This window comes from Corythoichthys intestinalis, chromosome 6 (genome assembly GCF_030265065.1).
Source record: "Corythoichthys intestinalis isolate RoL2023-P3 chromosome 6, ASM3026506v1, whole genome shotgun sequence".
Taxonomy (NCBI): Eukaryota; Metazoa; Chordata; class Actinopteri; order Syngnathiformes; family Syngnathidae; genus Corythoichthys; species Corythoichthys intestinalis.
The window spans coordinates 33,402,620-33,426,649 of NC_080400.1; the positions used below are offsets into that span (position 1 = coordinate 33,402,620).

General features: G+C 38.9%; 1 protein-coding gene across 7 annotated transcripts in view; it reads left to right on the forward strand.

Annotated features, from left to right (window-relative positions):
- Window positions 1-24,030, forward strand: part of b3gat1a (beta-1,3-glucuronyltransferase 1 (glucuronosyltransferase P) a) — a 121,553-nt gene that overhangs the window by 49,076 nt on the left and 48,447 nt on the right. For all 7 annotated transcript variants that reach the window (XM_057838298.1, XM_057838297.1, XM_057838300.1 and 4 more), the window contains exon 2: window positions 7,785-8,012. The gene's annotated coding sequence lies outside the window, so the exon portion shown is untranslated. The remainder of the gene's footprint in view (window positions 1-7,784; window positions 8,013-24,030) is intronic.

The following is a 24,030-nucleotide window of genomic DNA, read 5'->3' on the forward strand; positions in this document are numbered from 1 at the left end:
TCTGCTGTGCTTTGCTTTCATTGAGCCATTGGGGAGCTTTGTAGAGAGAAGCCGCACTCCTACACCATCTCGCAGATCAATCATGCCTCATCCCTCTATGTTCGACAAAGTCAACCACCTCAGCTCCTCCATATAGCTGGTGGCCCATGCCTTTTACATCCCAAGGTGTCAGAGCCATATGACACTATTTTAGAGGCGTAAAGTGGATGGACAGCAAGCTGGGCGGAGAGGGAGAGTGAATATAGAAACCACGCTTATCTATTACACTATTCCAAGACAGATGCTGAACTAAGACCCACTTGTAAATTATTAATATGAACGCTTATACAAGAATAAAGCATTTACTTACCCACTGACAATCCTGAATTAATCATACAGTCATAGCAGGAAAATGACAATTCACCCCCAAATGCCAAGAAAAATGAATCTCAAATAATGACATAGACAAATCAATAGCTGTTACATAGAATAATACCTACATTTCAACACTATGATACTCACCCTAACATGTCAAAGGTTTGGGGACAACTGCACAGTCTGTTGGCATGAGGTAGAACCCAAGGAACACATGAGTAGCCTATGGGTCTGTTAAGAAAATGGACCACAATTGATGGGAAATTGTGGTTACGTAGGAAATTTGATCTGCAGCGTTCCCTGGACCTTCCCTCCTGTACTGAGCCTGTTAACACATTCGGGTAACTGTAACGAGGATAAAACAAGTTGGAAAAAATGATGTATGTAAAAGGTTTGTTTGTGGTATTTCATACGAGTGAAGAAAAAAAAAGATAACATCCGCAACTTGGAACACACAACACTGGAATGGTGACGATGGCCTTGACCAACAGGGACTCTTAAACACTAGCTTTTTGTCTTTCTTTTCCTTTCACCTATTTTCCGCTTCCGGAATCTTTGGGCACCTAACGATTCGATTACGATTACGATTCAGAGACTCCGATTCGATTATAAAACGATTATTGATGCACCCTCCCTCCCTCCTTTTTTTTTTTTTTTTTTTTTAAATGTTTTGTACATTAGTTCCAAAATTGTTCAAAAATACTCTCAGGCTAAACCAAACTACTATTTCAGTATCAAGTTAACATATAACAGTAAACAAATATACAAAAATAACAGTAAATACAAAACTCCAGTCCCCATTCTGTATCAGCAGCTTTAAACTACATTCAATTAATTTAATGTTGTAAATCAACCGTTAAAGTTGTTAAAATTGCTCCCGTTATTCCATAATTTCCCTTTTGTCTACTTTCGACATGTGAAATTTTTAAAACTATTGTAAAGATAGATTCAAGTCAATATTTTACCGATTTAGGAGTATTTTAGATAAAAAGTTAATTAGGTCGCTCAGAAGGTTCGCTACAAGTCTTGCAGGGAAGTGTACTGCTTTAAGATGGCGGCCAATTACTAACGCCCGCATCTAGCTTTTAGTAGATATGCTGCTCACGCTACCGAATCTATAATGCATCTAGTCCTATGTAAATGATATCTCCCGTAACGTTATGTGGATGTACTTTGTAGCAGCTTTTCGGCAGCAGTCAGGTATGTTGTTGTGTTTTTTTATCTCGTGGCATGAGTCGAGCTAGAGCCGTGAGTTGAGCATTGGCATTACCCGAGGGGCCGGGTAATGAGAAGCATGATGTTTAGCTACTCTTGCTCCGTTCTTCCTCATTGCGTGCCGAAGACCACGCGGCGCGCTGAGTGTGTTGTACTTCCGCTTTACTTGGCATATTTCAATAATCGGAATTTGGATGTGTGTGAATCGTTCTCGAATCTTCCACGGCCGAATCGCGAATAATCTAAGAATCGGAAATTTTGCACACCTCTATAATCAACACTTTTTTTTGGTCATTCATAAATACGCACTTTGGAACAGTTGCGTCAAATTAGTTTTTGCATTCATCTGGCTCTTTTGAAAAATTTTTGATACATTTAAATGAGAAAAAAATGCTATGACTGTACTGTATATGTTGCATGTGTGTATTATACAGTGTATCACAAAAGTGAGTACACCCCTCGCATTTCTGCAGATGTAAATGACTCTTTGACACAATCACAAGTAGTCTGTGTGCAGCTTATATAATAGAGTTAATTTATTTTCCCCTCAAAATAACTCAAAATATAGCCATTAATATCTAAACCCCTGGCAACAAAAGTGAGTACACCCCTTAGAAACAACGTGCATCCCTAAATGTACAAATTGAGTACTGCTTGTCATTTTCCTCCAAAATGTCACGTGACTCGTTACAGGAGTGCTGTCAGCATTGCTGCAGAGATTGAAGAGGCGAGGGGTCAGCCTGTTAGTGCTCAGACCATACGCCGCACTATACATAGAATTGGTGTGCATGGCTGTCACCCCAGGAGGAAGCCTCTTCTGAAGACAGGACACAAGAAAGCCCGCCCGTCTCATCAGACCATAGGATATGGTTCCAGTAATCTATATGCTTTGTTGACATGTCTTCAGCAAACTGTTTGAGGGCTTTCTTGTGTACCGTCTTCAGAAGAGGTGTCATTTTGTCAGTGTTGTCCCATGAAAAGATATACTTAAATATCTGCAGAAATGCGAGGGGTGCACTCACTTTTGTGATACACTGTACATTTACTGTTTTTCAAATATATTAGTTCTAAATCATATAAAATTATTTGATTAAAAATTGAGATATGCAATTGTTTGTGATTCCTAAAAGAATTATACTATCCTAAATGAATCAAAATCTGAAAGAATTCTGTTTTTGCAATGTAAAATTATTAACAAATTAAAAGGATTCAAAGTTATTGAAAATAAAATAACAGGTTATTTTAAAGTTTTTGAATTGACAAAAAATCCAATTCTGAGTTTAGTAGACAAAAGCAAATGTTAAGATTAGTGCTGTCAAATTTATCGCGTTAACGGGCGGTAATTAATTTTTTTGATAAATCACGTTAAAATATTTTGACCCAATTACCGCACAGATGGAATGACCCGTTCATGCGTTGCCTCAAACAGTTTACAATGACACCGTTTTAGCACACTGAGAGTGAAAAGGCAGAGAAATGCGAGTGGACACAGGCGTTCATTGGACCGCGCCTTTTATTGGCTTAAGCTTTAGCAACTCTTTCGCAACAATTATAAGTATCGTGGCGAACCACATGTGGAAGAAAGACAGGAGATGATCTTTTTCTTAACGCGCTTAATTGAACACAACGCAGAACATATTGTATACCATTTGCAGCCACCACTGACAGTCATGGTTGTCAAACTTCGCATCATGCATTTGGGCAGAACAGTTAAGTCGCTACAGTATAATTTAACGAAAGCAGAGCAAAAATAATATTCCTACAGTATCTCTCAAAAAAATAATCTTCACAAAAAGAAAAGCGCTCAATGCAAAGAGAACTGGCATTCCCAATCAAAATAGCTATGCAAATTACACATAAAACATTCTCAGACGTTGCCTTGGCTAGATCTCTAATTAATTTAAAACTCGCCATTGACACCTTGCTCTGTATTTCAATCACTACCTTACGTAGTTAAAGACACTAGTTTATTTTTTGATTGAAAATTTTACAAATTTTATTCAAATGAAAACATTAACTCATGTGCTCTCAAAACCTTATAAATATGTTCTATTTTTAATTGTTTCAGTGTCCCAAAGATGTATTTATACGTCTGTTACGTTTTTTTTTCAAAAGATACATCTCTGAGTTGTGATTCAGTTTAGCTCCAAAGCACAAAGCTGAAAATCCATTTTAAAGCAATAAAACTGGCCACTGGAGGGCAGTTGCGCATTTGGTAAGACCCGCAACCCTATTAGACGGCAACAAACGGCCAAGTCACAAAGCCGGAAAACAGCCGAATGGATGACAGACGACGGACGACCAAGCAGAACGACCGGGACCACTAGATGCCGTTGAGTCAGCGCTGCTCGAAAGCAGAGCCCGCAGAGACTCAAAAAAGTTCATCTTTTTGAAACAGCCGGCGATGAGGGAAAAGTTTAGCCGGCTGTCGCGGCCACAACAGCGTCATCTTTCAGTTAGTTATGTGTAAATAAATTGTTACTTTGCTATCAAAAGCTCTATTTGTCTTGTTGTTTCTGTTATTTTGTAAAAGGAAAACAATATTCAGATGTTTGGGATTAAACTAAAGCAAAAAAATAGCTGTGTTAAAGTCAAAGTTATGTTTGAAATGTATGCGTTCACAAAAAGCTCAAGCACAAAAAGCATTAGAAAAAGTTATTTTCTAATGCTGATTTCTAAATAATGGAGAAAGATATGACTTACTTTTTTCTGCTGAAAGAAGAGAGTCTAATCTTTCTTTTGGTGGGTTCCATGTTTATATAGCAATAGAACAAAATGTTCTGTGGGCCTTGCATAATCAGTCAAAATCCAGTAAAACGGCCGGGAGCGAAGGGCCTTGCCCTGGTGAAAATGGCTGGGAGTGAATGAGTTAAGAGGGGTTTTAATATAAAATTACTATAACTTGTACTGAAATTTATCTTTTAAGAACTACACGTCTTTCTATCCGTGGATCCCTTTAACAAAAAGAATGTTAATAATGTTAATGCCATCTTGTGGATTTATTGTTATAACAAACAAATACAGTACTTGTGTACAGTATGTTGAATGTTTATGTCAGTCTTGTGTCTTATCTTTCCATTCAAACAATAATCTACAGAAAAATATGGCATATTTTAGTGATGGTTTCAATTGCAATTAATTACGAATAATTATTTTTTAAGCTGTGATTAACTCGATTAAAATTTTTAATTGTTTGACAGCCCTAGTTAAATATTTAGGTAAATTGTCTAATTGAAAAGTTTTGCGTTGGCAAAGGGTTGTTACCTTGAATTATCTTGTTTACAGAGTGGTTGACATATTATCACCTGTGCATCATACAGTCATTTATAACTCAATCTTTGTAGTTTACACAGAGTGGTTGGCATATTATCAGCTCAGCATTATACAGTCATTTATGATAGCTCAGTCCTTATACTTTGCAAAAGAGACCTTTAAATTTGTTCTCTCTGGAATCATTTCCCTGCAATTTTTCTTTCTCAGCAGAATTTCTATTAGTACTTTTTGTTTGCATAATTTATTTCATGGAGTTTTTTTACATTGTGCAAGTTTCCCTAATGTTGTGTGGAGCGCATGGAGTTACTGTGGTTTCTGTCTTCCTTCTTTGTTTTTTTCCTCAGGCACATGAACATGTGTATGTACTGTATATCGTTTTGGTCCATTAAGGAGAAGGGTTGTTCCTTCAGGGCTCTTCATGCACTCACCTCATAAATGAGAAGAGACACCTTTAAAAGCTGTTTTTCATTTCTTCCACATGATGGACACATTGAAGTATACCAACATGTGAAAGTGCAGATCCATTTTCTACATTTTCTCCTTCAACGTCAATGAACACATCATCCTCTCCCCACCATTCTCTCTCAACTCTCACCATCCAGTCATCTGCCTCCCTGCTTTGTCCTACATCTGTCACTGTCAGGTGACCACATCGATGCGGTCAGCCCACATATAAAGAACTGCAGGCCGTCACACAGCCTCTGAGCTTGGCCCAAAACTGCACACACTTGCACCTGGGTGCCATAGTGGTATGGTGGCTGGTTAAAACACAGAAAATGACGCACATGTCCTACAAAACATTATTTTCTTCTCATCAGATGTGACATAGTTGGGAAGTGTAAATATGAACTTTTTTAAAAAAGTTTTTTATTCTTTGTCTCATTAATAATGATATTGGATTCATAAAGAAAACCATTAACATATTTTTTTTACCATTCAGTGGTTTGGCAGATGTAGTGCTCTTAAAAATATCTAAAATATGAATGCATCTGCCTGCATAAAAAAGCTATGACTTTTACTAGCCACCCTCATTTAAAAGCAGTCTATCTGAAAAACAGGTGATTGCCTTTGCTCTTATTGCATCACACTATCTATCAGAGGCTCGTTCGTCACCATAGCGACACTTGGCACAAAACATACATTTTGGATAAGTGCTGAGGGTTATCTCTGAGCTTGTAACCCCCAATGAGTTCCAGCACAGCTTGAGATCTGATGCATCCTTTGGTCCTTCTGCAGTCTGCACCATTTCTAATCATGTGATGATATAATGAGGGAATCAGCCCATTATTATTATGGTTGAAAGGACTGATTAAAAATGTTAATGTGGTGTTTGATGTTATTTTCCTTTGCTGTTTATATTTCATGTAGATGGGTGAATGCAATATGGAAGGGTGATATTCATGCATAGTGATTTGCTACTAGATCCCTAGTCTCCAAAACGATGAGATCCAATAAAATTTAATTTCAATAAATAAATAAATACACATACATACACATATATATATATATAGATTCAGTACATATATACTGTACATACACACACACACACACACACACACACATAAATAAAACTATTTAAATGTGTTCCTGTAATGTAAACTAAATGCTAATAAACTGAGTATTTCATTAGGTGTGGTTTCAGCTTGAAATAACTAAGCACCCAACCCTAAGAAAAAAAATTGTGGAAAAAATACCACCAAATTTTAGGCTGCTTTTCCATGGTGTCTGTTTCTTTTGCAAACCAATGCAGCAATACCCACATTGCCTCACCCATTCCAAAAATACAAATTAAATTTAACTTTATGTCCAGACGATCAATAATTACGAGTGAAGCTTTCTAATATTTTAAAGTTATAGAATTTCCCAGGCCATTAGGGAAGTGTTCGTATAAATCTATCGAAAGTGTAATTTTATTTTCAGCCAAAAAGGAAGCTTATAATTATTATGCGCTTCTCAGCACAGGATCTTGGATCACAAATTGGATCATGAGGATCAAAACACAATGTGGCATTTCACATGGTTTCTTTGGTTATGGTCACTGATAGGATCTAGGCCAAAAATGACACACTGTCTGCTTTCCCTCTGAGGTGGTTAGTGGTATGAGACTATTTTCCCCAGAATTTGTCACAACTATCGTGGTGACGAGCACGACAAATGTTTGGGAGGATAAGGCTGTCACAGGAATTCTCATCAATATTATCAGTGATGGCGGCAATGTGTGAGATAACGGAGGCGTGCAGTTTGTCACACGCTTCACACTTCAAAACTGAAACTGAAATGTTTCCAGGAGGTTTTTTTTCCAGGCTCAATTGAGCATAGACACAAATATATGATGTATGTGATCTTACATCACATCACACCACCAAACTAAAATGCCACCCCAAAAAAAAAAAAAAAAAAATTCCAGGCTCAATTGAGCATAGACACAAATATATGATGTATGTGATCTTACATCACATCACAACACCAAACTAAAATGCCACCAAAAAAAAAAAAAGACATTGAATAATGACATTCTGCCATCCTTGGAAGAGCATTTCATTATTCCACCAGTCATTATGATATAAATTACTACAAAAGCTAATGTAGATGACCAAAGATATATTTTTCCAAAATAAAAAATTATTATGAATTAGCTGAAACTACATTACAACTACTACAATTTCCCTTGACACATTAGTTGGGAATTGCTGAGGTTGTTCTTTAGCAACATAGATATAGCAATCAGGGTTGTACTTAAACTTTTTTTTTTTATGCATCATTGCAATGAACTACTTCCTGTCCGTAAAATATTCAGAGGAAGAGCTCAAAATTCCCACCTGACACAAATTCCAATTACAAGCGTCTGCGAATGACCCAGTAGCTTCATTCACATCGGTCAATGCTCCTCATTGTGTCAGAAAGAGGAGGCCCATTCTTACCCACATCTCTCCTTTTTGCAGCACACAAAACTCCTCCTGGGATTTCGGATGTCGCCTCTGACGCGGCTTCCACGCCGTTTGAGCACCCTCCACCGAGCTCTCCTCTGCTCTTCAGGCGGCACCAATTAAGGCAGGCTTGAGCCAGGCAAGTTGTGACAGAATCGGACGACACACCGAGGGAAAGGAAGACTGTGGAAGAGGGAGGAGGGGGGCCCTGTGGGTGAAGCAGAGACAAGTCAAGGAAGACCTGTGAGTATTTTATTGCAGACCGTGTGGTGAGGATGAGCACACATTTGAATGCTTGCCACCTTGCCGTTATATGGAACGTGTTCCTTACTAGGTTTACTGGCAGTGCTTAATTTGTAAATCATAAGGTGCCGGAACGCAAAGTACATATGACAGCGCAGTGATGACGAGACGGACACAGGAATATAAGCAGAAATGGTGCTGAAACAACATGCAAATGCCCACTTGCCATGCTGTGGGACTTATAAGCATCAATTTCAGATAATAATAATAATACATTGTATTTCTAGAGCGCTTTTCAAGCCACACAGAGACGCTTCACAAGAGAGAGGGAATCATAGTACCAGCAAAACAATCATAAAAACATTAAAAGCATAATATCCATGGTATGAATGTTATGACAACAATTTAGAATTATTTAGGCTATACTCTGCACAGCACGGGCAATTGTCCACATAACCATAGGTGGGACTTACAGTCAGCAATTAGTTTCTCAACAGGTCTAACTTGTGAAACATAAAAAAAGATTGCCACGGCGGCCTATAGAGGCAGTCGGACATCCAGGCATTAACGACGTCACCAGCCACAACAAAGCTTCGCCATATTGAAAACGGGGCAAAAGACGAGTCACAAGAAGTTGCTCTGTCGTGCATTGTAATACAAATGCGTTGAACTTTCGTCTTCTGCGGTCTTTTTTCCGTTGGAATGACTAAAAGTTGCTGTGTTGTGGGTTGTCACACAAGGAAGAGTTCAGAGCTGCATTTGAAGTTCTTCATTCTTCCTCGTGAGAAGAAAAGGAGAAACAAATGTCTGAAAGCAATTAATCGAGGAACAGTAAAAGAAGACGGTTCCGTGGACTATTCTCACCTGTGGGAACCTAAATCCGAGCACATTTACGTTTGCAGCCGACATTTTATTACTGGTGAGTAAACTTTAATCGTTTTTTTTTTTTTTTTTTGCCTCAATTAGCTGCTAGGATTCAATAGACTAGGCAGTGGTTATTATTACTGTAACCGGCAACTCGCAAAGCGTTATTTTTCTTTTGCCGTGAACTGCTCTGATTAGTCAATCGGTATATTATTGGCCTGGTGGGAATTGGTTATTTTGTCGTGACGTGTTTACGGCTAAATAACTCTTGGATGCGAATTACCGGTTATGGCAGAAATAATCACTCCGTATATACTACCAGTTTTCTTAGTTCCCCACAGTACATATTCCACATAATTCATAAAGGTCAACTTAATGGGTGACTTTATGAGGTAGTTGTAGATGTTTCCGAAGTCCACTGCAGGCCATTCCGTTGGATTGTTCATCCAGCTATCAGCTGCGACTTTGTATTGGCAGATTTGCAAGCCAATACACGGTAATTTTAAATTGTATCGACTCCTCGCGTCTGTTGCCAGTGACTCGTAATAATAGTAAGCCATGTTTAAGACGTTTTTATGAAAAAAGACGCAAAACACACCTGAAATATATGAATTTCAGACGTTTGTCTATGGAATGTTTAGCTGTGCTGCCCCCTTCGCAAAATGGCGACACGTTGCTAAGCGAGGTGACGTCGTCGTGACATAACGCCGACTTCCTCTATTTAGCTTACCATATATAGTTGTCCAAAACATTCCATGTTGTCATTGTTGCTTTTCTGACTCGTTTGTCTGTCTTTTAGGCATGTTGAAACACCGCTTGATCCTAAAGTTTTTTTTCCAATTTAGGTCAGGGGCTGATTTGTTGGTGCAGCTTTTGAGCGTATCAACAAATCTCTAACTCTTTCAAAAGACGCAACATTTTTATAGACAACATTGTTACCAGCATCTCCAAGGGGCCACTGTCCCGTTTCAGTGTGACCGGCATTGCCAATTTGGCGTAAAAGAAGAAGTGGGTGAGCGTATGGGTGAGAGAAATGAAGCGCGGTGTTGACTTTTACTATGGTTCAGAGTTGAAAGCACTGCTAACCAAAAGTGCAGATTGGAAACAACATGCAATTCCTGTGATATGTTCTGTAAATGAATCTATCATCTTATTATTTTATTCCCGCGACCTGACCCCGGAGCAAGCGGAAGATGGTGGATGGATGGATAGACATTTTTTATAAACGTTTTTATATCTTAGCATCACCGGGGCTGTCGTCGGCACGGTAATTTCTGCGTCAACGCAAGGCTGCTATTGGTGCGCCAGCGCGACGCTCTGATTGGTGGACTGCATAGCCACCCGCCATGCCGCCCGCTAGTAACTTGTTGTTTGTTTTGCATTAGGGTGGCGGAAAGAATAATAAAATGAGGGGATAAAAAGCGTCTAGGGTCCTGTGTTATTTTAGCTGCCAAGCTTTTACAATTTAAAGCGACTGTTTTCTGTTCAGCCCAAATGCTTGATGATGGGCAACCGTGACTTAGAGTGGTAGTTTCCAGTGATATGTAATGTGTGCTCTATTCGTTCAAGCACAGTGATTCATGCTGTTAGTTAACGTAGAGGAAGTTAACGTATGAAGTGATGATGATGATTGATGTGATTGTTGCTTCATATTCTCTTACACGTGGCTCGGTATAATATTATTTATAACATTTACACACACAAGGTGCCGGAAAGGAGTATATAAGTCCCGGAACATGTGGAGTCCAAAATCAAGAGGTACCGGAACATGTTCAGGCATGTTCCAGCTCAAATTAACCCCTGTTTACTGACATATCCTTTCTAAATGAAAGTATGTTTGTCAAGTTTCTGGTAAAATTCAAGACAGTTACCTTTAGTATTGAAAGGACTAGCTTTTCATTCTGTTGGGCAACAAAAGGCACCAGGGCACATCTAGAAGTTCTGGGTGACAGAAAGTGATTGATTCTGCATGGCTTGAACTATGTTCTTTCCTAAGGTGTGAGCTCTTATCCAAAACAATAGCAACATAGACTATAAGGCAGGTATAGGAATTGTCTCTGAACTGAAGTCAAGAGATTGATGGCATGCTGTAAATTGTGTGCAATAAGTGTCTACCAAAAACTGGTGTTCTAGTACATTCTCATGTGACCTCTCCACAGCGTCCGTGGCCATATTTATGCTCGGAGAAAAGAGTGTCTTACTACCTTCAAACGCTCTGCCTCAGTTACCATTTATTATTCTCAATTCTCCATAATCGTTTTATTTAAACTTTAGTTTTCCCAATCTGGTAACACATATTATTTCAGATGTCTTTGTACTATTATAAACCTCCCTTCAAAAAGAGGAACCCCAGCCCTCTGATCAAATAAGTTAACTAATGTGGAATTCAAGTCAGTTTTTTCTTTTCCTTTGCTGATCAAATAGGGGATATCACAATGGTTCTATTGAGTCACAACGCATTCATTTTAAACATGCTTTGGTGACCTTCTTTCTTTGCCTTGTAAAGGATGAGAATGTAGGAGTTCCACTGTCTTCCTTGGCTTCCATGGCTCACACTTTTCAGTCTTGCAGCTTGTAATAAAGGTTCCATTTTCACTCAGACACCCAGTGGATGAATTAGGTGGACAGGGTCAAAATGATCTGACAGATCCACTTAACTCTCCTCTCTCTGATACTGCACCTCTGATTTCATTTCAAGATGTGATATAGTGACTGTACTGTATATTGCCAGGCAGAAATCTTGCACTTTACAGGAAACAAAAAAAACAACAACATAGACACATCTGCCGAGCCATTAAAATCACAGACAAAAGACACCTTAGATTAAGATACAAATGTGTGATTAAAAAAAATAATTTGTGTTTAATGTTTTTTTGTTACTGTTTGTTCTTCTCTTCTGACTGCTTCATTTCTCTCCGTCCCCTCAAAAGTCCTTCCTTTCCACTACTTCCTTGTAATACATTAAAAAAAAAAAAAAAAAAAAAAAAACTGCAGTGGGAGTATATCAAACTCCCATGCGGCACAGTAAAACTGTTCAGTCTATAAGGACACTCAGATTCCCAATCTTCATGTCCAAGCAGCTGAACAGGACAGGTTTTAAAAAAATGTATCACGTGCAATTTTTTGATTCATTATTCAAGTATTTGGACTCAAAAGCCCAGAGCAATGGAGAGTTTGGAAAAGAAGTGATGAAGCGCGTGCAGCCAGGCTGCAACGGGTGGAGACAAGAGAAACAGAAAAGGCATAGGCAGAGAAAAAAATTCCCATTGTTTTTTCCGTTTGTGGTTTTCAATGCCAAAAATTGTCATTGTTTTTTGCGTTTGGGTTTTTCAATGACAAAACATAAACGTCAATGACAAAATATACTTTTATATTTTCATGTACTTATTTATTTAGTCATTCATTTACTTATTTATTTATTTTTAGTTTGGCACTCCTGTGATTCCATATGCTGTTACCACCTGAGAAATTATTTTAAAAATACTGTGGACTTATTTAGGATATTAAATTATTTCAAACTTTGGAGGGATCACTCTGTTTAAATGTTTAACAATCTGATCATTGCAAGATGCCAAAGACTCTGCTTTAAAAGATAACGCCGTGCACACTTCACAGTACAATGCTCATGCAGATCAATTTTATCACTGCACGCGTATTGTTGTTTTTTTTCCCCAATATTTTTTGCACTGGATTGCCACAAATTGTGAAAGTACACCTATTTTTTTTCTGTGACTATATTTTGTAGGATTGCCATTGATGAGTGCTCCGCAAACATGAGATGAAATAAGTCAGGCTTACACACATATGCACACACACACACACGCAGAGTATTTATATAACCCATGGTGGCCTGCAGGGATCATACTAGTGCGAGATAACAGAGCTCAGCACTGCACCTGAATTTTATTTTCCATCACTCGTATCCAAATTAAGATATATCCACTTATTGAGGTTATAGAAGGGAATGATTGAAGTACAGATTCCTCTCAGAAAAGCCTGAGGAGTACAAAATGATTATACTGTATATTTTTATTATTTACGGTATACATAGTATATGAATAAAATATTGACAATAGCAATCAAATGAGCATTCTTTTGTCCATCTGTTTTTTTCTATATTCCATTTTTTTTTCTATTTTCCATTTTCTATAATGTTTGTCCTCATCAAGGGTCACAGTTTGAACTAGGCATGTACCTGGTGAGTTTTGGTGAAAGGCAGGTGGTTACCTCAAGAGTTAAGGTCCCCAGATGTGATTTGAAGCCTCTTGAGGGAGATGAGCAAATCACTGGGTAATCATGCTGCCCTCAGATTGTTTTTTAGTTTATTTATAAATAATCACACACTCTAAATTGTCCCTAGGTATGAGTGTGTGCGTGAATGGCTGGCAACCGGTTCAGGGTGTCCCCTGCCTACTGCCCGTAGTTAGCTGGGATAGGCTCCGGCACCTCCGCGACCCTCGTGAGGAATAAGTGGCATGGAAAATGAATGAATGAATGAATAAATAAATAATCACCTTCCACTTTCTTTCTTCCCATTTCCATCTGAAAAAAAAGCTAAAGCCCCAGTGCCTGAAGTTGCTACAACCATGCTTCACTGTAGGTACATATGCTTCTTGTTAGATAATGAGCAGTCTTCTGTTTGGCCAAACTTTTGAAACTATTCATTGATTCATCATCCATACAGCTTATCAAATCACAGTCAAATCAAGTCAGAAACCTTGGCGTATTTATTGACTCAGACCTAAAATTTGATAGCCATCTAAAGTCCGTCCCTAATTGTGTTTATTACCACCTAAAAAATATAGCCAGAATTAAAGGGCTTCTGACTCAACAAGACATGGAAAAACTTGCATGCATTCATTTTCAGCAGATTGGACTGTCTGGAAGCTGAAGCTAGTGCAGAATGCTACAGCCAGAGTTCTCACAAATACAAGGAAACTGGTCCACATTACACCGGCTTTGAAATCGTTACACTGGCTTCCAGTGAGTCAAAGGATAGGCTATAAAATACTATTGCTTGTCTACAAAACATTTAATGGCCTTGGACCAAAATACATGCTTGATTTGTAGATTCCTATGAAACATGTAGACCCCTAAGGTCGTCTGGAACTGGTCTCCTGTATGTTCCAAGAACAAGAACCAAGCAGGGTGAGGCAGCATTTAATTATTATGCTCCTCACCTCTGGAACAAGTTATCTGAAGGTCTGAAGTATGCTCAAACTGTTAGCTCATTTGAATCAGGGCTAAAAACGCTTTTGTTTAGCACTGCATATCCATAATTGTTTATACACTCACTGGCCACTTTATTAGGTACACCATGCTAGTAATGGGTTGGACCCCCTTTGGCCTTCAGAACTGCCTCAATTCTTCGTGGCATAGATTCAACAAGGTGCTGGAAGCATTCCTCAGAGAGTTTGGTCCATATTGACATGATGGCATCACACAGTTGGTGCAGATTTGTCAGCTGCACATCCATGATGCGAATCTCCCGTTCCACCACATCCCAAAGATGCTCTCTTGGATTGAGATTTGGTGACTGTGGAGGCCATTTAAGTACAGTGAACTCATTGTCATGTTCTAGAAACCAGTCTGAGATGATTCCAGCTTTATAACATGGTGCATTATCCTGCTGAAAGTAGCCATCAGAAGTTGGGTACATTGTGGTCATAAAGGGATGGACACGGTCAGCAACAATACTCAGGTAGGCTGTGGCGTTCCAACGATGCTCAATTGGTACCCAAAGAGTGCCAAGAAAAATATTCCCCACACCATTACACCACCACCACCAGCCTGAATCGTTGATACAAGTCAGGATGGATCCGTGCTTTCATGTTGTTGACGCCAAATTCTGACCCTACCATCCGAATGTCGCATCAGAAATCGAGACTCATCACACCAGGCAACGTTTTTTCAATCTTCTATTGTCCAATTTCGATGAGCTTGTGCAAATTGTAGCCTCAGTTTCCTGTTCTTAGCTGAAAGGAGTGGCACCCAGCGTGGTTTTCTGCTGCTGTAGCCCATCTGCCTCAAAGTTCGACGTACTGTGCGTTCAGAGATGCTCTTCTGCCTACCTTGGTTGTAACGGGTGGTTATTTGAGTCACTTTTGCCTTTCTATCAGCTCGAACCAGTCTGGTCATTCTCCTCTGACTTCTGGCATCAACAAGGCATTTCCACCCACAGAACTGCCGCTCACTGCATATTTTTTTCTTTTTCGGACCATTCTCTGTAAACCCTAGAGATGGTTGTGCGTGAAAATCCCAGTAGATCAGCAGTTTCTGAACCAGCCTTTCTGGCAACAACAACCATGCTACGTTCAAAGTCACTTGAATCACCTTACTTCCTCATACTGATGCTCGGTTTGAACTGCAGGAGATTGTCTTAAACCATGTCTACGTGCCTAAATGCACTGAGTTGCCGCCATGTGATTGGCTGTTTAGAAATTAAGTGTTAACGAGCAGCTGGTGAGGTGTACCTAATAAAATGTCCGGTGAGTGTATATTTCAATCTATTTGCTTTCTATTCCTCTTGTGCTTATCTCCAATGGTGATATCAATTATTAGAAGTAGTAGTAGGATTTGATTTTCTATTTATTTATCTATTTATTTTTATTCTATTCGTGATTAAATGTTATTTTTATGTATAATTTTAGTTCCTATTTCGATTGTCTTTGTTTTTACATTCTATTGGTATAATGTGATGTTTATGATCTTCATGTGATGTAAAGCACTTGGAATTTCCTTGCGTTGAATTGTGCTATATAAATAAATTTGCCTTACCTTATCCTCAAGAGGGTTGAAGGGGTGCTGGAGCCTAACCCTGCCAACTATCGGGAGGAGGCGGGGTATCATTTGAAATTACAGCAAAAAAAAAAGAAGTTGACCCATTTGTTTGAGTCACCCATATCTTACTTGTGTTTGGGAGATTTTGTGCTTTATCTTGGTTTTATTTTCGTGTTACAGCAGTTGGACAGTGGCACGAGGACATTTTATATCCAATATGTAGATGGTCAAGTCAGTTTGTGCTACTTGGCTACACTGTCTCGTATCATCTCAAGTAGAAAAATCCTGTTGGGAATACATCAGTTTACTTGAGTAATGTCAGCAAACCTTTGTGATCATCATGGTTGTATTTACAGTCTCTCTTACCCTAGCAAATAGCATATGTTATGTAACATAGTCATTCAAATCTGCTGTCATTCCTGCCCCTTTATTTGGTGCGAGCTGAATTAGCACTCCCTCACTAATCAGCAAAGCAGCCTCACATCATAGATTTATAGACAGCGAGCTTCGATGGCTGTCATGGGAAGGAATAACTCTTTCATTTTGATCAGATGCAGGGGAGTTGGTTTGCATAGAGACGGTAGGGACATAACACTACCAACTTTTAGGATGCGCAAATTGTCCCCACCACCTTTTAAGCAACCTTATTTGCATTATATAATGACTTCAGTTATTTAGGTAATTTAGATTGTCTTCCCATATGTTGTAAGGATAGAATTGACCCTACCAATATTAAGTGATGGTGGCTCGGGCATCTGGTTCAGATGCCTTTCAGGAGGCATCCCTGGAGAGGTTTTCCGGGCATGTCCCACCGGCAGGAGGCCCCGGAGACGACCCAGGACACGCTGGAGAGACTATGTCTCTTGGCTGGCGTGGGAACGCCTTGGGATCCCGCCGGATGAGCTGGTATAAGTGGATGGGGAGAGAGAAGTCTGGGCTTCCCTGTTAAAGCTGCTGCCCCCGTGACCCGACCCCGGAACAAGCGGAAGATGATGGATGGATGGATGGATGGATGGATGGATGGATGGACGGACGGACGGACGGACGGACGGACGGACGGACGGATGGATTATTAAGTGAATTACTTTCGTTATGTTCAGACTTATATTTACCCCTTTTCACATGCTGAATGTGCGGGTCCATTTTTTTTTGGGCCCCCCTCCCCACACAGGCAAACTCACCCAGACCTGACAGAAATACAAAATGTCGTAAACATTCCGCCTCCTCAGCCCCCTTCAAAGAGTTTTTTCGGCCAGCAGCAGCCACAATAGGTCATGTAAAAATACATAAATGTTGTGGAGGTGGGAAACACGCCACTAATATTTACTGGTGTCAACAATAATCGATGCGGCGATGCATCCCGATGCGGGCCATGGACGATGCGATTCGATGCGGGCAACAAGCCGAATCGATTCAGCACATATTAAAATATATAAGTCCGTTCAAAAATCTTCTGGTGATGCAATGGATTTGGTTTCCCCATTTGTATTATTATTCTCATGTTTACCTGTAGAGGGAGCTACTGTACAAGCAATGCAGGCGGGACGAGGAACCCAAATCGGCTTCCTCACGGGAGTAACGTCACAGACATGCGCAATTGCGCAGTGGCAATCGAGAAAGCAGAGAGATAAGACATAACAACAATGGCTGAAGCGGAGAAAGAGGGAGCGCGAAAGATTATTGACGCACCAAAGACATTGAAAGCAGGCATATGGAGACATTTTGGCTTCTATGAGGTTGGTGGGAAACTTGACCAAACTTATGCGGTGTGTAAAAAATGAAAGGCTGCTACTGTGTGTAAAGAAAAAAAAAAAGAAAGCCCTGGTCTCATTCAAAGCACTAATTAAATGCTGTGATGTTTTTATTTTTATTTTTATATATATTACTATTTTCATTTGACTACAACCAGGAACGACACAAGAGCCTATAAAAAGTTGTTTAATGTCTGACCGCTTGTGTTGCCTCATGATTCACGAAAAATATGCTTGGCTTTAGCATTTTAATGTATCCCAGGCTTTAATGCATCGTGATGCATTGCCGAATCGAACCGAATCGAATCGTGGCCCTCTGAATCGAATCGAATCGAATCGTGGCCCTCCGAATCGTAATCGAATCGAATCGTGAGGGCAGTGCCGATGCACACCTCTACTAATATTGCTGCTGAAAGACCGACCTGTATCAGAGTTAGCATAACATTAAACTGTGTGAACTTGCTAACCTGCAAAACTCGAGTAGGTAGCTGCTTAAGGAGAAGTGTTATCTTGTATGTTTTCTACTGTTATCGTTAATTAAAATGAGAAAAATCTTAAAACCAAATACCTTTTAGTGCATTTCATTTGTTAATAAAAATGTATTCATCTAAAAATATTTTTATTTGCAGCCTATGCAAACATTTTTTTCAAATAGTTATACATTAATCATAATCAAGGTGAAAATTTTAATTCATCCCGATTTAGTTGTTTTCCATAGTTTCTCAGCCCACTGATGCTCTTTAGGGATGCTTGGTGGACAAAAGCAGTAGTGTTTTACATGCAGGAAGGTTTCGTTTTTATTTATTTTTGTTATTCCCTGACTAAGAGGTGTTTTCAGTTTATTTAATACATTTAGACAGACAATGTTGAGTGGTCTTAAGACAAATGCTTATTTTTTGCATTTCTGGATAGTTAAGAGATTATTAACACGTTTGTATTTATTGTTTATGTTATTACAATTTGTTAGGTTAAAATATTGCAATTTAAATATGCTAATAAAATCCAGACATTTGTTACCGAAGTTTTCATAAATTTTTCTTAAGTAGTTTTTGAAAACGAAGGTTTGAATCGAATAGTGTATCACCTGAACCAATACACATGAAAGTTAGTATAAGTCAGTACAGATTTATATTGCATTGATCATTTAGCCTACAGATTAATTTGGTTCATATTCGTGTGAAATGTTGCTCTGACCCGGTTCACCCAATCTGTTTGGTTTTACCAATGTCCCATTCCCAGCAAAAAGTGTACATGCAGTTTATGCCGTTATATCTGACCAAACGTATGCCCTTGATCAGATGTGTATGCTGAACCCTATCCTTTCACAAATGCAATATCATGCAACTACAGTCTATGCAAATCCAGCTGTCACCCAAGTCGATTAAACTAGGTTGTACTTTGGAGGTTTGTAGAGGGACACAGGGAGTGCCAGATAGGAGAGCTGGGTAATGGAAAAGAGACCTGTAGGGAGGCGCAAAGGGGGTAATCCATGTACACACGGCTAAGATATGTAGGGCGATGACAAGGCTACTTCTTATCCAGATCACTACATGTGTCTTTGCTATCAGTGGAACATCATGTATGATAAATACAGCCATAATTTCCAATACCAGTTTTCCTGTCCGGAGCCACATAGAAGCTAGTGCCAAATGACTCAGGCCTGGAATCGCTCAGTCGCTGATACTTTGGACTGATCATCTGTGAATTACAGTGTTGCCACACAGAATATGATTTACACATATTATTGTTAAACATTATCATTTAAAAAATATATATCATTAATTCATGTAAATTTTATAACTTATTTACGTGAAGCTAGGATATTTTATGGTTAGCACAATTTAAATATACTTGAATCCATTTCAGGGCAATGGAGTCTTGGAGTCTTGAGAGTCTTGGATGAACCAAACATTGGAGGAACCAACTACTTGATGATCTAGTAATAGTAAAAAGTAATAAATGAATAGTAATATTAAACCAACAATATATGGATACTCTATAAGTGGGTTAGAGCCATTGTTTGACTTAGTAATGTTCAACTACTTTTACTACTTTTTCAACTACTACTTACATTTTTAGAACAACATTTGTATTTTTTTTTGTTCTCGGACAGTTTGCATATTATCTTTGTGTTAAATCAAAATAAAACAATCACAAACATCTGCATGTAATTTGACTCGTGCAAATAGACTGTTGTGTATCCAGGACAACAAACATCCTATAGTCAACAGTATTAAAAAAAAAAAAAAAAAATCTATAGCTTTGGCTTTAACTGCTTCTTTCTTTATCACCTATGCAACACTAATCTCCTAAATAGGGAGCTATGCAGATCTAGACATTGCACGTTAGAAATAGATTGTTTTTGTATATCCTCACCTAAGGCTACATATCATATAAAGAATAGACCATAATTTTCTACATCCCACTGCTGGGCATTCTTATTTGTAGTAAGTGCATTTCCCCTTCTGTTTCAATGTTTCTCTCACGCTCTGCCCGGCTGATAAACGTGCCCCGACCGAGTTTTTTGTACATGAAAAATAAATTATTTAGAGGGATTGCAACTTTAAAAAAAATAAATAAATAAAAAATACACCCATAGTATTTTCCCTTTATGCGTCCACACAAGGACAATCACACATTGATGCAGGCTACCAGCAAAAGCTCTTTGTTCATTAATGACACAAAGCTGCCGTGCCACTGCAATGTTATTTAAATTTCATCGCTTTTAGTTGCTGAATCACATAGTACATTAGTGATGAAATTAAAGTCAAAAACATAATTATAATATATGACAATAGAACTGAGTTAGGCACACTTTCACATTAAATTGTAATATAAGCATTTATCCATTACTGTGGTGCCTCAAAAGTCAAACTTCAAACCATCCTCAAGTACATTGTTCACATTTCTCGTTAGATTTCAGCTCAGTAAGCATCTAAAGTCAGTAACAGGCTGGGTAAAGCGACTAAATGTCACTTGGCAATTCCGTCAGGTGTGGTTCTGCAACTAAAGCTATGTTTCCGGCATTGAAGTATATATTCCGAAAGTCAGTCACAGGCTGGGTAAAGCGACTAAATGTCACTTGGCAATTCCGTCAGGTGTGGTTCTGCAACTAAAGATATGTTCCCAGCATTGAAGTATATATTCCGAAAGCGCCCAGATACTTATTGGGCGCACACTCGCACTCTTCGGTAGAGACTTTGAACACACCTAGGTGACAACGTCATTCCAAGTGTGTTTATACAGTGGGGAAAATAAGTATTTAGTCAACCACCAATTGTGCATGTTCTCCCACTTGAAAAGATTAGAGAGGCCTGTAATTGTCAACATGGGCAAACCTCAACCATGAGAGACAGAATGTGGAAAAAAAAAAACAGAAAATCACATTGTTTGATTTTTAAAGAGTTTATTTGCAAATCATGGTGGAAAATAAGTATTTGGTCAATACCAAAAGTTCATCTCAATACTTTGTTATGTACCCTTTGTTGGCAATAACAGAGGCTAAACGTTTTCTGTACCTCTACACTCTTCACTTGGTCTAAAAAATCAACTGTGGGAGCAATTATTAGAAAATGAAAGGCATACAAGACCACTGATAATCTCCCTCGATCTGGGGCTCCATGCAAGATCTCACCCCGTTGCGTCAAAATGATAACAAGAACGTTGAGCAAAAATCCCAGAACCACACGGGGGGACCTAGTGAATGACCTACAGAGAGCTGGGACCACAGTAACAAAGGCTACTATCAGTAACACAATGCGCCGGCAGGGACTCAAATCCTGCACTGCCAGACGTGTCCCCCTGCTGAAGAAAGTACACGTCCAGGCCCGTCTGCGGTTCGCAAGAGAGCATTTGGATGATCCAGAAGAGGACTGGGAGATTGTGTTATGGTCAGATGAAATCAAAATAGAACATTTTTGGTAGAAACACGGGTTCTCGTATTTGGAGGAGAAAGAATACTGAATTGCATTCGAAGAACACCATACACAAGCATGGGGGTGGAAACATCATGCTTTGGGGCTGTTTTTCTGCAAAGGGACCAGGACGACCGATCTGTGTAAATGAACAAATTAATTGGGCCATGTATCGAGAGATTTTGAGTGAAAATCTCTTTCCATCATCAAGGGCATTGAAGATGAGACGTGGCTGGGTCTTTCAGCGTGATAATGCTCCCAAACACACAACCAGGACAACAAAGGACTGGCTTAGTAAGAAGCATTTCAAGGTCCTGGAGTGGCCTAGCCAGTCTCCAGTTCTCAACTCCATAGAAAATCTGTGGAGGGAGTCCGTGTTGCCAAACGACAGCCCCAAAACATCATTGCTCTAGAGGAGATCTGCACGGAGGAATGGGCCAAAATACCAGCAACAGTGTGTGGAAAAGCTTGTGAAAAGTTACAGAAAACGTTTGGCCTCAGTTATTGCCAACAAAGGGTACATAACAAAGTATTGAGATGAATTTTTGGTATTGACCAAATACTTATTTTCCACTCTAATTTGGAAATAAATTATTTAAAAATCAAACAATGTGATTTTCTGTTTTTTTTTTTTCCACATTATGTCCTCATGGTCTCTAATATTTTTCAAGTTGGAGAACTTGCACAATTAGTGGTTGACAAAATACTTATTTGCCCCACTGTATATTTTTGTTTTTAATAGTAATAGTAGAAATAGTTTTAATAATCTCTGATTAATCATAGGTACTGGTATTTATCTTTTGAAAAAGACACAGGAAAATCATGCAAACTCCATTCAAAAGCATCTTAAATTCAAATACAAACTATGAAGAAGGCCAACTGCAATTCCTGTCAAAAATAAAACATTGAAAAAAAATCACATGGCATTACTGTAAATCCTATGAGATTGCTGTTAATTTACATAATTAGTATTCAGTGACAATGTGGTTGCTGTGTTCTACAACTGCACTTCATAAACTTCTGTGATTCTAAACCACGGAGCCTTGACTGATGTTATTTCATATGTTATTGTATTTGCTTAAGAATGGAATTTAGCAGAGAGCAAAGTAAAAAGTGTCGTCCTCTGATGCAACGGTTTGAAATTTTATTGTTACATTGAGAAAAAGCGCTCCACATTTCCCTCTCGAACACTAAATTATTCAGTGCACAACAACCGGCTTTTCTGTAAAACAGCCACTGAAATATTGCCTGGCATAGTTACTACAATAAACTAGTTCACAGGATGTAAGCAAAGCCAAGCTCAGGCTGAAAAATAAAGTTTATGAGCAAATGATTTGGAGAAACTTCAGCAATTTGAATTATTGTTCTGATCCCTCTAAAAACAGTGTGACCTACATTACATACAGTAACTGGTAATAGGAACTGATCACATATGCATATTTAACAGCACTTTTGTAAGTCTAAGCCACAAGTGTCCACACGCCCTGTAAATCATCTGAAACATTTGTAGGTTTATTAAAAGGCAAATAAAGTAAATTAAAAAAAAATGTGTTTTTAATTTGGAAAAGTACATATAATGCCATTGTGTCTCATTAGGTTTTAAAAATTAAATCAGTCAAATGGGATCCATTATTATTGTGTTACTATTATTTATTATTAATGTTATTACCGCTGCCACCTTTTCTGAACTTCCGGCGGTGCGAGTTGATTTTCATTTCAATGCAGATCCAGTACCTCTGAAGTTGGTAACCCATAACAAGACTGTGTTTCGTGCTGGTACGGGATCATGATTGAAGTGCACACGGAACGCTCGTTGTGTTGCAGTTACAGATTCGTTTGTGTTGATAAACATGTCCGCACTGAAAGCACGATGCTCACCAGTCTAATTCATGGCATCAACTGAAAAAGGACCAAAAAATGGCATTATAAAGAAACGAAACAAAATGGCATTATGTGTACTTTTCGAAAATAACACTTTTGAAAAAACATTTGAAAAAAATGTGTTTGTTTAATTTATTTGCCCTTTATTAAACCGACAAATGTGTTAGATCATTTTTGCCTGACCCATTATGGGCAAAAAACTACAAATCTCATGATACAGTAAGAGTTTGTCATGATTGCAGGATTAGTGGTAGATGAATGCTTGTGACCTTTCCAAATGTTTGTTGTGTGTTGTCCTCCATCAATCTAGCGATCATGGTGCCGCATTTAAAGGTTAAAGGGCCAGAGGGGTGCCTGAAACTTCACATACACATTTGTCATCGACATGATGATATCCTTCAGTATGCTGATTTATTGGGCTCTTACACATAAAATAGTAACCTCCTTCACGAAAATATATTTCGTCGGGTTTATATGTGTTTTATGTAATGCGGGCTTTGTGTAATAATGCATGGCGTAGCAGACAGCTCGCCACAAGCCGTTCTGTGAAGACCCCACTGCCAAGAGCTTCATCCTTAAGCTCCGCCCAGCGGTGGATGCATATAGTAGGCCACAATACTGCCAAAAGCCTGCTAAATTTCAAGTGAATTGTAACCGACTGTTCGCATTTACTGACGGCAACTGCTGTACAAGCCGCCAGTTGCCTGTGGGCCTCCAGGCCACTATTCACTGCCAGTTGGCTTTTTTGCTCTCGCTAAGCAGGCTGATGAGAGAGATGCTTCCTTTTACGCACACAATGCCTCGCTGGCATAGTAGATACAGTGGGGC